The sequence below is a fragment of the Merops nubicus genome, unplaced genomic scaffold (genome assembly GCF_000691845.1).
Source record: "Merops nubicus isolate BGI_N331 unplaced genomic scaffold, ASM69184v1 scaffold7653, whole genome shotgun sequence".
Classification (NCBI taxonomy): Eukaryota; Metazoa; Chordata; class Aves; order Coraciiformes; family Meropidae; genus Merops; species Merops nubicus.
The window spans coordinates 55,112-64,033 of NW_008600883.1; the positions used below are offsets into that span (position 1 = coordinate 55,112).

The 8,922-nt window shown below is 45.7% G+C and overlaps 1 protein-coding gene across 1 annotated transcript in view; it reads left to right on the forward strand.

The window, feature by feature from the left end:
- The window catches only part of MAP2 (microtubule-associated protein 2), a gene marked incomplete at its 5' end in the record, with an annotated part of 66,470 nt that overhangs the window by 55,103 nt on the left and 2,445 nt on the right, over positions 1-8,922 (forward strand). The gene's annotated exons all lie outside the window — the stretch shown is intronic.

The following is an 8,922-nucleotide window of genomic DNA, read 5'->3' on the forward strand; positions in this document are numbered from 1 at the left end:
TACAGCCTGCCAGGAAGCAAAGTCCATGCAGAAAAACACAGGTCTAGCAGTACACCAGAGCTGGGCACCTCCTGGAAGAACTGCAGGTCAAAAGGGTATTACTCAGCAAGTTCCCCCTGAGGTGGCATCTTTTAACTCCTCTTCCTCCTGTTTCACATCTTTGCACCATGTTATGAAACAGATGACTGCCCAAAAATTAATCTGAAGATCTAGAATATATGCTATTGGTGCACTGACTGATGAAGAGTGTCTTAAAAGGTAGTGGAGAATGTAGGCCTAAGGAAAAGCACAAACTGAGCTCTTGCTGGGTCCCATTCTGTCTCCTGTGTCCTTCTAGCACATCATGCACTTTTCTCTAGTCCATTGTGATCTGTGGCATAGCTGAGCCAAAAAAAAACATTTGCCCAAGTTAGAGAATGTCCCTGCTCAGGACATAATGAGCTTACAAGGTTCAAGCTTTGGTACTTTCTCCAACCAAAGCCACGGGAGGCAGCTGTACAGGGGAGATGTGGACTGGCATTGTAACATGGCTCATGTTACTTAGCTAATGAGAGACTGGGAGGGAATTGTGTCCACACTGTTAGCTGCATTCTTTGGAATAAGTTTGGGCATTTACCAAGTCAACAGTACACAACTGTAAGATAAATTCATCTCTGTCAGTCTGCTTTTGTTTTATTTATACATTCCTGGGTTTGGGGATTTGCAAGATACTTGAAAGGATTTGTTCTGGACTGAAAAGCAGAAACTAACTCATCCATTGTTAATCGTGGGTCTACAAATGCGAAGAGAAATTAGGAGTTTCAGACATACCTTCAAAACTCTGTCCCAGCTCAAACCCACAACTTTTAAGTTTTTGAAATTTAGAAATTTGGCTGATGATTGCAGATTGTACAGAAATAATGTCCTGCACCTCCTGTGTTCAGACTGCACTCATTTAGTGGAAGGCTTGCCCAAGTACAGTCTGCACAATTAAGCCTTGCATTATTCTGCATAGAAAGCAAGATATTCTTCCTGACTCATGTTTTAGAAAAAGGAAGCAATCATTGCCAACCTCTAGCAAGTTTCAGAAAGTTTCTGTGAGGAAAGGTGTTTGGTTTGTAGAAATGAGCAGGGAATCAGGACTTTTTATCCAGATCTGACATTCACTTTTTATCTGGCTGGGACAGAACAAACTCATCTCTCTGCCTCAGCCATCTGTAAAATTTGCATCATGCTCATTGAGGACAAACTGTGGACCACAAGGTGATGAAGTTCTAGCCACTGAGAAAACTTCCAGTGACTACAGTCACCATAAGCTGATGCTTCTCCCTCTTTGGAAAGCAGTTAGCAGCAGTGCCCTGGTTTCTGCCAGTCGGACGGGGTGTGTTTGATCTGCCTAGCTAGTGTTGAAGGTATCCCTTTCTGGAGGATTCAGTGTCTTTATTCCAACTACAGCAGCAGCTTAAGCAACTAATTCCAGCTCTAGAGGAGACAAATCCCAGCCGTGACATATCATATGTAGTTGGTCTCTTGTTAATAGCAAGGGGAGAAGCTGTATTTTTTTAAGAGTAGATTGAAATTACCAGGACATAAATACCTGTGGAGGTCTGAGTCATCCCAGCAGCAAGTTCAGCAGAGGAGGTGTTTTCAGCTGTGCTCTAACTAGTCTAGATTTTGGCAATAAAATGGGGAAGGTTGTTCTTCTGGGAAAAATGTTCAGGCAATACATAATCTGGCTCAGAGCTGTTTGGTCCTATAATACTGTTCTGTCTTGTGCAGAAAGGTGAGAAAAAGAGCTTATTTTGCTAGATGGGAAAGGCCAGGAATAAAAACCAAGTTTTTTATCTTATTCTACTTTGAAAATTTGGATTGGATCAATAAAAAGAGATGCTAAGGGACATACCTGCTGAGCTTTGGGGAATTTGGCTTGCATGAGGGGGTAAACACAAGGTGGTTTTTTTGAACTTGAACAACCAAATTTTCCCCATTATGCTGGAGTAAAGAAAATCCAGACATGGTGACTCAGAGCTCATCCCTTCTTAAGGATAAAGAAACTGATTTGAAAACTGTGATACCTGATACTTGAGGCTGGTACTACTCTTTCCATGGTAGGGACTGTTGCCTCTAAAATGGAGGCATCAAATTCTGCAGTTCAGCAAAAAAAAAGAAATGGTTGTTCTTTTGTTTAAGGGAGTACTAGAAAAAGGATCCTGTGGTTTAGCTGAATTAATTGAGCTCCTAGGATCTTTTTAATTTGGTATGCGTGAACCTCCTTCATTACCATTCTTTTGATAGGCTCCCCAGATTTAGTGATTATGAACGTGTTCATCTGACGTGGATCTTGCACTTCTTGGGCTGTCTGTTAAATTCAGCTGTTGTCTCTTGACTGTAAACCATCTGGCATGGAAAATGGTCATTTTGCTTTGTATTTCCCAGCAAAACCTCTCAGTGTTTCTCTATAGGTCTTCTCTTCCTTGATTGGTAGGTTCATGCCTAGTTCAGTGTGGCCACCTTATTAGATTATTAATTATTAGGTTAGTAATTAGATGAATACATTGATTTGCAAATAGGTAGAAAGAAGCCTGTAAATTGGCCATCATCCAGCCCAGCTTTTTATTTTGAATCTCACTAGCCTGTAGGCTGGCAGCTTCACTAGTGTGTGGATCCAGTAACTTCAGGAGCACAAAGGCTGAACATGATTGCAAGCTCGCTTTGTAGATGTGGAAAGTCTTTCTTTTCAAGGACTTTGCTAGGCCAAGTAAATACCCTTCCCCCTCCCTTTACCTGTAGCTTCTGCCAGGAGCATGAAAACTGTAGGATCATCTGTCCTTGGCAGCATATAGATTTGGAAACACTGAAAACTGCCTTTTGATTCTAATCAGGTTTTAACCTAACCTTGCTTCTCGTGCAAGACCAGTTCTTGTCTCACTCAATCCCTGTTTTAACCAGGAGAGCAAACACTGAAATAGTGTCTCCTTCCTGAGATGCAGCCCTGTCAGATTACTGTGAAGCTGTGGTAAGTAGGGGGAACCTGTCCTCTTTGATAAATTGTTAGGAGTCTGGGAGCTTTTCCCAATATCACAGCCCCACAGCGTGTTCAAAAGGCAAGTGGAGCCAAGCTGCGGGATTTTTAAATGCTTTAGGCGCAGTGTTTGTGGTGGAGCTTCTCAGAGGCCATTAACTGCAAGGCAGGGAGGACATAAATCTTCAGCTTCTGGGAAAATACATTCAGAGCCTGTAATTTCATAAGCATCACAATTTTTTCCTTCATGTATCTGTGCTGTGGTGTGTACCAGGGCAGTACGCCACAGGAGGGAAGCCATTCATGGGTTCTCTGCTCAGATGCTGATGAGTTTAGGGGCTTTCCCTCCTGTGCAAGCAGCTGAACTGAAGGGGTCTAGGCAGCAATGGGACATAACTCTTTATCATAAGCAGTTTTCAGTCATTGATGTTGTCTTTAGCAGTGAGGCATGACTGAACTAAATTCTCTGTTGCAGTTTTCTGCCTTCCACTCAGTGTTTCTACAATTTTCTGCTCATTTTGAACCCAGTGGTGCAGTGCTGACAGAGGAAGGCCTGCATGAGGCCCCTGGACTCTTGTACATAGAAATTTTGAAATCCAAATTCACTTTCTGTGAGCAGCCTTAGGGACACTTATATCTGACCAGGAGTTTCACAAGTATTGCTGGCCTGTCTCTTCTCCTTGTGTCAGCCAGCTTAACACAAAAACAATGTAGATGTTGCCCTTGGGCCACAGCCCCTTTCTGTTTAGATTGACAGTCAGGCCACTACACTTAGGAAGGGAGTTAGTTTACACTGCTGAGTACAGATCAATATATGCATCTAAATGAACTCTGAGAAAAATACCTTCAACATTTGGTTTCCTAGCAGACTACCCACAAATGCCCTGCATCTCCCAGTACTTTGACAACATTCAAACAGAGCAGGTGGTCTTGGAACACAGTGTCTGATTCCGGCTGGGCAGGAACATGGAAGGAGCATGAGCCAGTGAGGCTATACTGTGTGCTCCCTGGCACACGGTCTCCCCTGGGCTTCAATTCTGGACCATTGCTGAGGAGTCATCAAAGGACAGAGCCAGCGGAAGGCCTGTCAGACTATCAGGGCTTCAGGGAGAAGACAGTTTTTCCTTGGGCAGTGTGGTTTTGTGGAATAAACCCAGCGTTGTCTGTAAGACTTAATCTTTCCATTGTGGTTTAATTTTGCGTGGATGTGGCAAATGCTGAGAAACCTCAGCTTGGTCCAGATGAAAATACTGACTTTCTAGGCCTTGTCCAGCATACCTGGGCAGATGAGCATCAGATCAGAAGAGAACACACCCATTTCAGAGTGGTAGGTCAATGAAAGGATTGTGAGGGACTCTGTCAGGATGTTATCTTGTTGGGATGTTTTGTGAGTGAAGATAGAAAACAGTCCTGTTTCTACCACAGACTAAAGTGTTCCCTTTCCTGAATGAGAGCATGAGCAGGCTTGATCTTTCATGTAATGTGCAGCACAACTGAAGTGCATACACGTACACCCCTACCACACCTCCACCCCCACACAAGATGTACATACACAGTGAGGAACACAGAGACCTTCCTGGTGAGTCACGGCGTTCATGCTTTCTCTGTCACAGGCAGCTGCATCATCTAATTCCTTTCATCAAGTGCCATCATAAAAGTTTACCGTTCTCTTGTCGTAGCTCTGTTCCCTTGGGAGGCAATTCCACAGCCTCCCTGCTCTGATCGTTATAAATTTCCCTCTAGATTTTAGCTTCAAATAATTCACAGTCAGTTTACGTTCTTTGTTTGCAAGCCAAAGTTTGTCTTTAGCCTAAATAGTTCCCGTCCCTCTCTGGTACTCTCCCTCTCATGTTTACAGTCTGATTTCTCAAAGGAAACAAAGCTCATGCAGTCACACTGGCTGGCTGGCAGTCTCAGCCTTCCTCAACTCATTTGTAACTTGTTGGCCAGTTCCAACCAGTGCTGGCAAGGAAGCAGTGGTCAGAAATGCAGGCGCCAGCCCCAAGTTGGGTGATAGTCGTTGACTGGGTACAGAGACTCAGTGTAACCCTGTCCTTGGGGTGCAGGCAGTGATAACTCAGCCCTTCTCCACAATCAGAGACAACGGCTGGTGGGTTGTGTCTTGGCTTCCCAGTGTAGCTGGCCTGGGAGAAAGCTTAGGAGATACTGCTGGCAAGAGAGGATAGGGCTTGCTGAAGAATTTTGGAGGGAGGGATTAAGCAGTTTAAGGCCTTAACTTACAGGAAACAAGGCTCCATTAGTTTGTGGAACACTTAGTTATAGAGGCCAGTCATGATTTAAATATGTGCAGGTGTATTAATAAATTCCAAGACAGGGAGAAACAGAACATCAGGGAAAGCCTGGAACAGCACAGTTCCTTCCTGTGCCAGATGACCAGCAAAACACATTTACATCACTCGGCTTTCTTCTGCCCTCAGCATAGGACATAGATGATACATAGGTCTCCTGCTGGCCCCTCTACACGACCATATTTCACCCAGTGAGACAGAGGATAATTGAGATGATTGGTACTTTACATATCTGCCAGCCTGGTCTGTGGGCCATAAGACTCATAAACTGTCAGACTTCTGGGTGCAAATCAACCTTTAGGCACTTGATCAAAGGCAACCTCTCAACTTATCACCTTGCTTTGGCTCTATTTGAAGCTACAGGCCCACACTCCAGAGTGCTGAGGTCTTGTCCTGACCATGACGCCAGCATTTTCAGAGCAAATGCATCCCTGTGGCCATTGCTCAGAGGTGCTGCTGTTCCATTGCTGAGAGAGATGTGCTCAGAAAGTGCTGGGAAGGCTTTCTGTTTTGCCCAGTTGTGTCTGGCCTGAAGCTCTCTGGGACCCAGATCTGACTGCACATCTGACGTGTGTTTCTGTAACTGATGTGACACCTGTCTTGTAAAGTACTAGGGAGCATTCCTGGGGAACAGCTAGTGTGCTGAGAGAAAGCACAGGCAGAAAGCTCCAAAGGCGTTTGCTTTCATGTTTCAGTCTATATTGGTTTACTTGGACAGATTAAGCAGATAAGAGGGAGAAGGAGAGAAATCAGTTTGCCTGCTGAAGATGCCCTCCTGAAGGTGACCTACTAGTTACAGAGTTTTCTAGTCACTCTTATTGCTGAGCATGCCATCACCACAGATCTTGACCAATTATAGTGAGAGAACATTAACATCCTAATGGTTTGGCTGATGCTTTTTATGGAATGAGGAGGATCATTAAACAGTTTCACATTGTTCACATTAGCTGCAAAGTGTGACCCTCTGAAAATTTCTTCTTGGAGTTTACTGAGCTTGAGTCAAGGGTGCACTCCAGGTGCTTAGTGCCAGAGGATTTGAATCTGAGAGGATTTATTTAAATGTGGCACTATCCCCACTGCAAGAGACAAGAGCTGTGAAATCTGGTATCCCTGTAAAGGAGCAAATAGTCTTTCTCTAGTCTGGAGAGGTGAGGCACGGAGGGAGTGACCTGTCTCAGATTTATCAGGGAGCCTGGGGCAGTTCAGGGACCTGAAGCCAGAAAGCAGAAACTGCACAGGGTTGTTCTTCCTTTCACTGACCACTTCAGCTGGTTTGCAGCTGCTTTGTGTTCCTGGGGTGGTAAGAAGCTGCAGTAAGGTACCCTGGTGTAGCTTTCCCTCTCTTATCTCAGTATTGGTTAGTTGCTGTAGGTTTACCTACAACAGCAGCCACCAGGACTGTGACAAGTACTGTGTCAGTGAAGGCTCTACAAGTGATTTTTAGCAATTTGAATAGATAATGCCTAAAATTCTGTGGCTTTCTGTACAGGAAAAAGTGTAAATTCAAATTATATATTAATAACCTAGAGATAAATAAAATGCACAATAACATTGTATAAGATCTCCATATTTAACTCAGAGAACAAATACGCTGCACGAGTGGTACTCTTGGAGTAAGCAAAGGCTCCTGGTGCAAAGGCAGCAGAGGCAGCCTTGGCCAGAAATGCCTCCTCACACAACTGAAAAGCCCAGTGCTGGTGAGTGCAGTCCCCTGCCCTTGCTCAGAAAGAAGTCTGGAAGTGGTGTCACTCAGGTGTGTACCCTGACCCAGTTTTCCCTGCCTACTGGTAAGTGCCATAAAGCAGCACCTCATTCCTTGGGAGGACAACCGTTGGTGGCACCAGACTTCTGCCAGGAGGAGGAACTGTTTTGACATGGGGGTCAAGGTGAGGGACAAGCATGGGACAGCGTGGCCTGCCCTTCACAGAGTTCAGCTCCAGGCACTGTCACATGCCTGCAGAACATCTGTGCCTGAGGTAGCACAGAAAAACTGTGGGCTCCTGGAAACTGTAAGGGAGGCTGGCACCATCACGGGAGGGTCAGGTACTTGTTCTGCCAGAAACAAAGAGCACGAGGGAGAAGCACGGTGCTGCTAGCACCAGAAAGTGGTTGTGACCAACGCTATGGCCAGCACCAGAAATCAAAAAGCAGTGACTGCAGCTGTAGATTTCCAGAAGCTGTTGTTTTATCCACTGCCCTTTCATAGATGATGGTACAGAGAGTGAGCAGTAGAGAGATCTGACTTCAGTATCATTAATTTTGTCAGTCCACTTTTTCAGGACACTCAGAGGTCTGTTGTATGAGCGTAGCTGGTGCTATGGCTGTATAGGAGGGGTGTATATATGGCTGAAGGAGGGATGGAGTACCTCAGGATTTCAACTTGTGCCTGAGCTGGCTGGATCTGGGGTTTCCACATCAAATGCTGAAGTGCTGGGATGTGGGAAGGAGGGTTTCCATCTTCTCCGTGTGGCCAGTTCAGCAGAAACACTGGCCATCACTCAAGAGAGCCTAAGACGGGCTGTCCATGGGCTACATCCAGTCCAGGCAAGCAATTTCGAGTTTTTCAGGGAATAGCCACCTCTCATATCTCCCAATATAAAAACTTTCCCCTTAGTATTTCACCACCACTTCACTGGGGAGAAGAGCAGCACAGTGTAGTTACATAGGCTGTGTTAAGCATACTAAGCACAGAAATTGGTGTGGTTTACTTTCTGATGTTTCAATACAAGTGTCAGAAGAAGTCACAGCAGGAGCCAAAATCACCTTTATTCCCTCATCCTGCACCCCAATGGTGTGTGTTTATGGCATATAGTAAGTTACCTCCGATTCCTTTTAGGTTAGGATTTTAAACAAGAAGATCGATTTTAGCGATATTCAGTCCCGCTGTGGTTCCAGAGATAACATCAAACATTCTGCAGGGGGAGGAAATGTAAGTAGTACAGACACCCTGTGAACAGGCATCTCCACTGTGGTGACCCACCTTGCACAGCCAGACCCCTCTGTCTCCCCCCCTCTGAGCACTACTTTCCTTCTTGCTACTGTTTCACACGTGAGTCTGGTCTGGTAGCTGTGTGAGCCCTGTGTATGCAGTGGTGGCCTCCCGAGCTTCCTCCACAGAGTACAGCATGGTTCCAGGACTTGCACAGGATAAAGAAATGGGAAAAGAAGGGTTACCTCTAAATGCCCAAGGGTGCTGACAGTAAAAGTCTCGTGTAAGCCAACATGGTTTAGTGCCTTTCATGAGAGCAGCCCAAGACGGCAGTTTCTAGAAAAGAGACTGCACCTCACAGGGAGACCCCAACCTCATGGCTGGCCATCTTCTGTCGGTCCTTCCTCAGCTCACCTTTGTGCATTCATTGGAGAGGAAGAACTAAAGTAAAACCTAAGGACAAAGTGCTATCAGCCAGCAGGCCGAGTGCTCGTGCTACCGCCGCGGCACTAGCCCGGTGTAACAAGCTGAGGTTGCTCAGGGTTTGACCAGACATGGTCCCAGCGGTTGTGCTGGAACAGCTCAGGGCAGCCCTCACCCCCCAGTGGAAACGGTCTCCCCTCTGACGGGAGAGCTGACTGCGGGCACGTCTGGTCCAGAGAGAGCCACCAGCGATGCGAGCG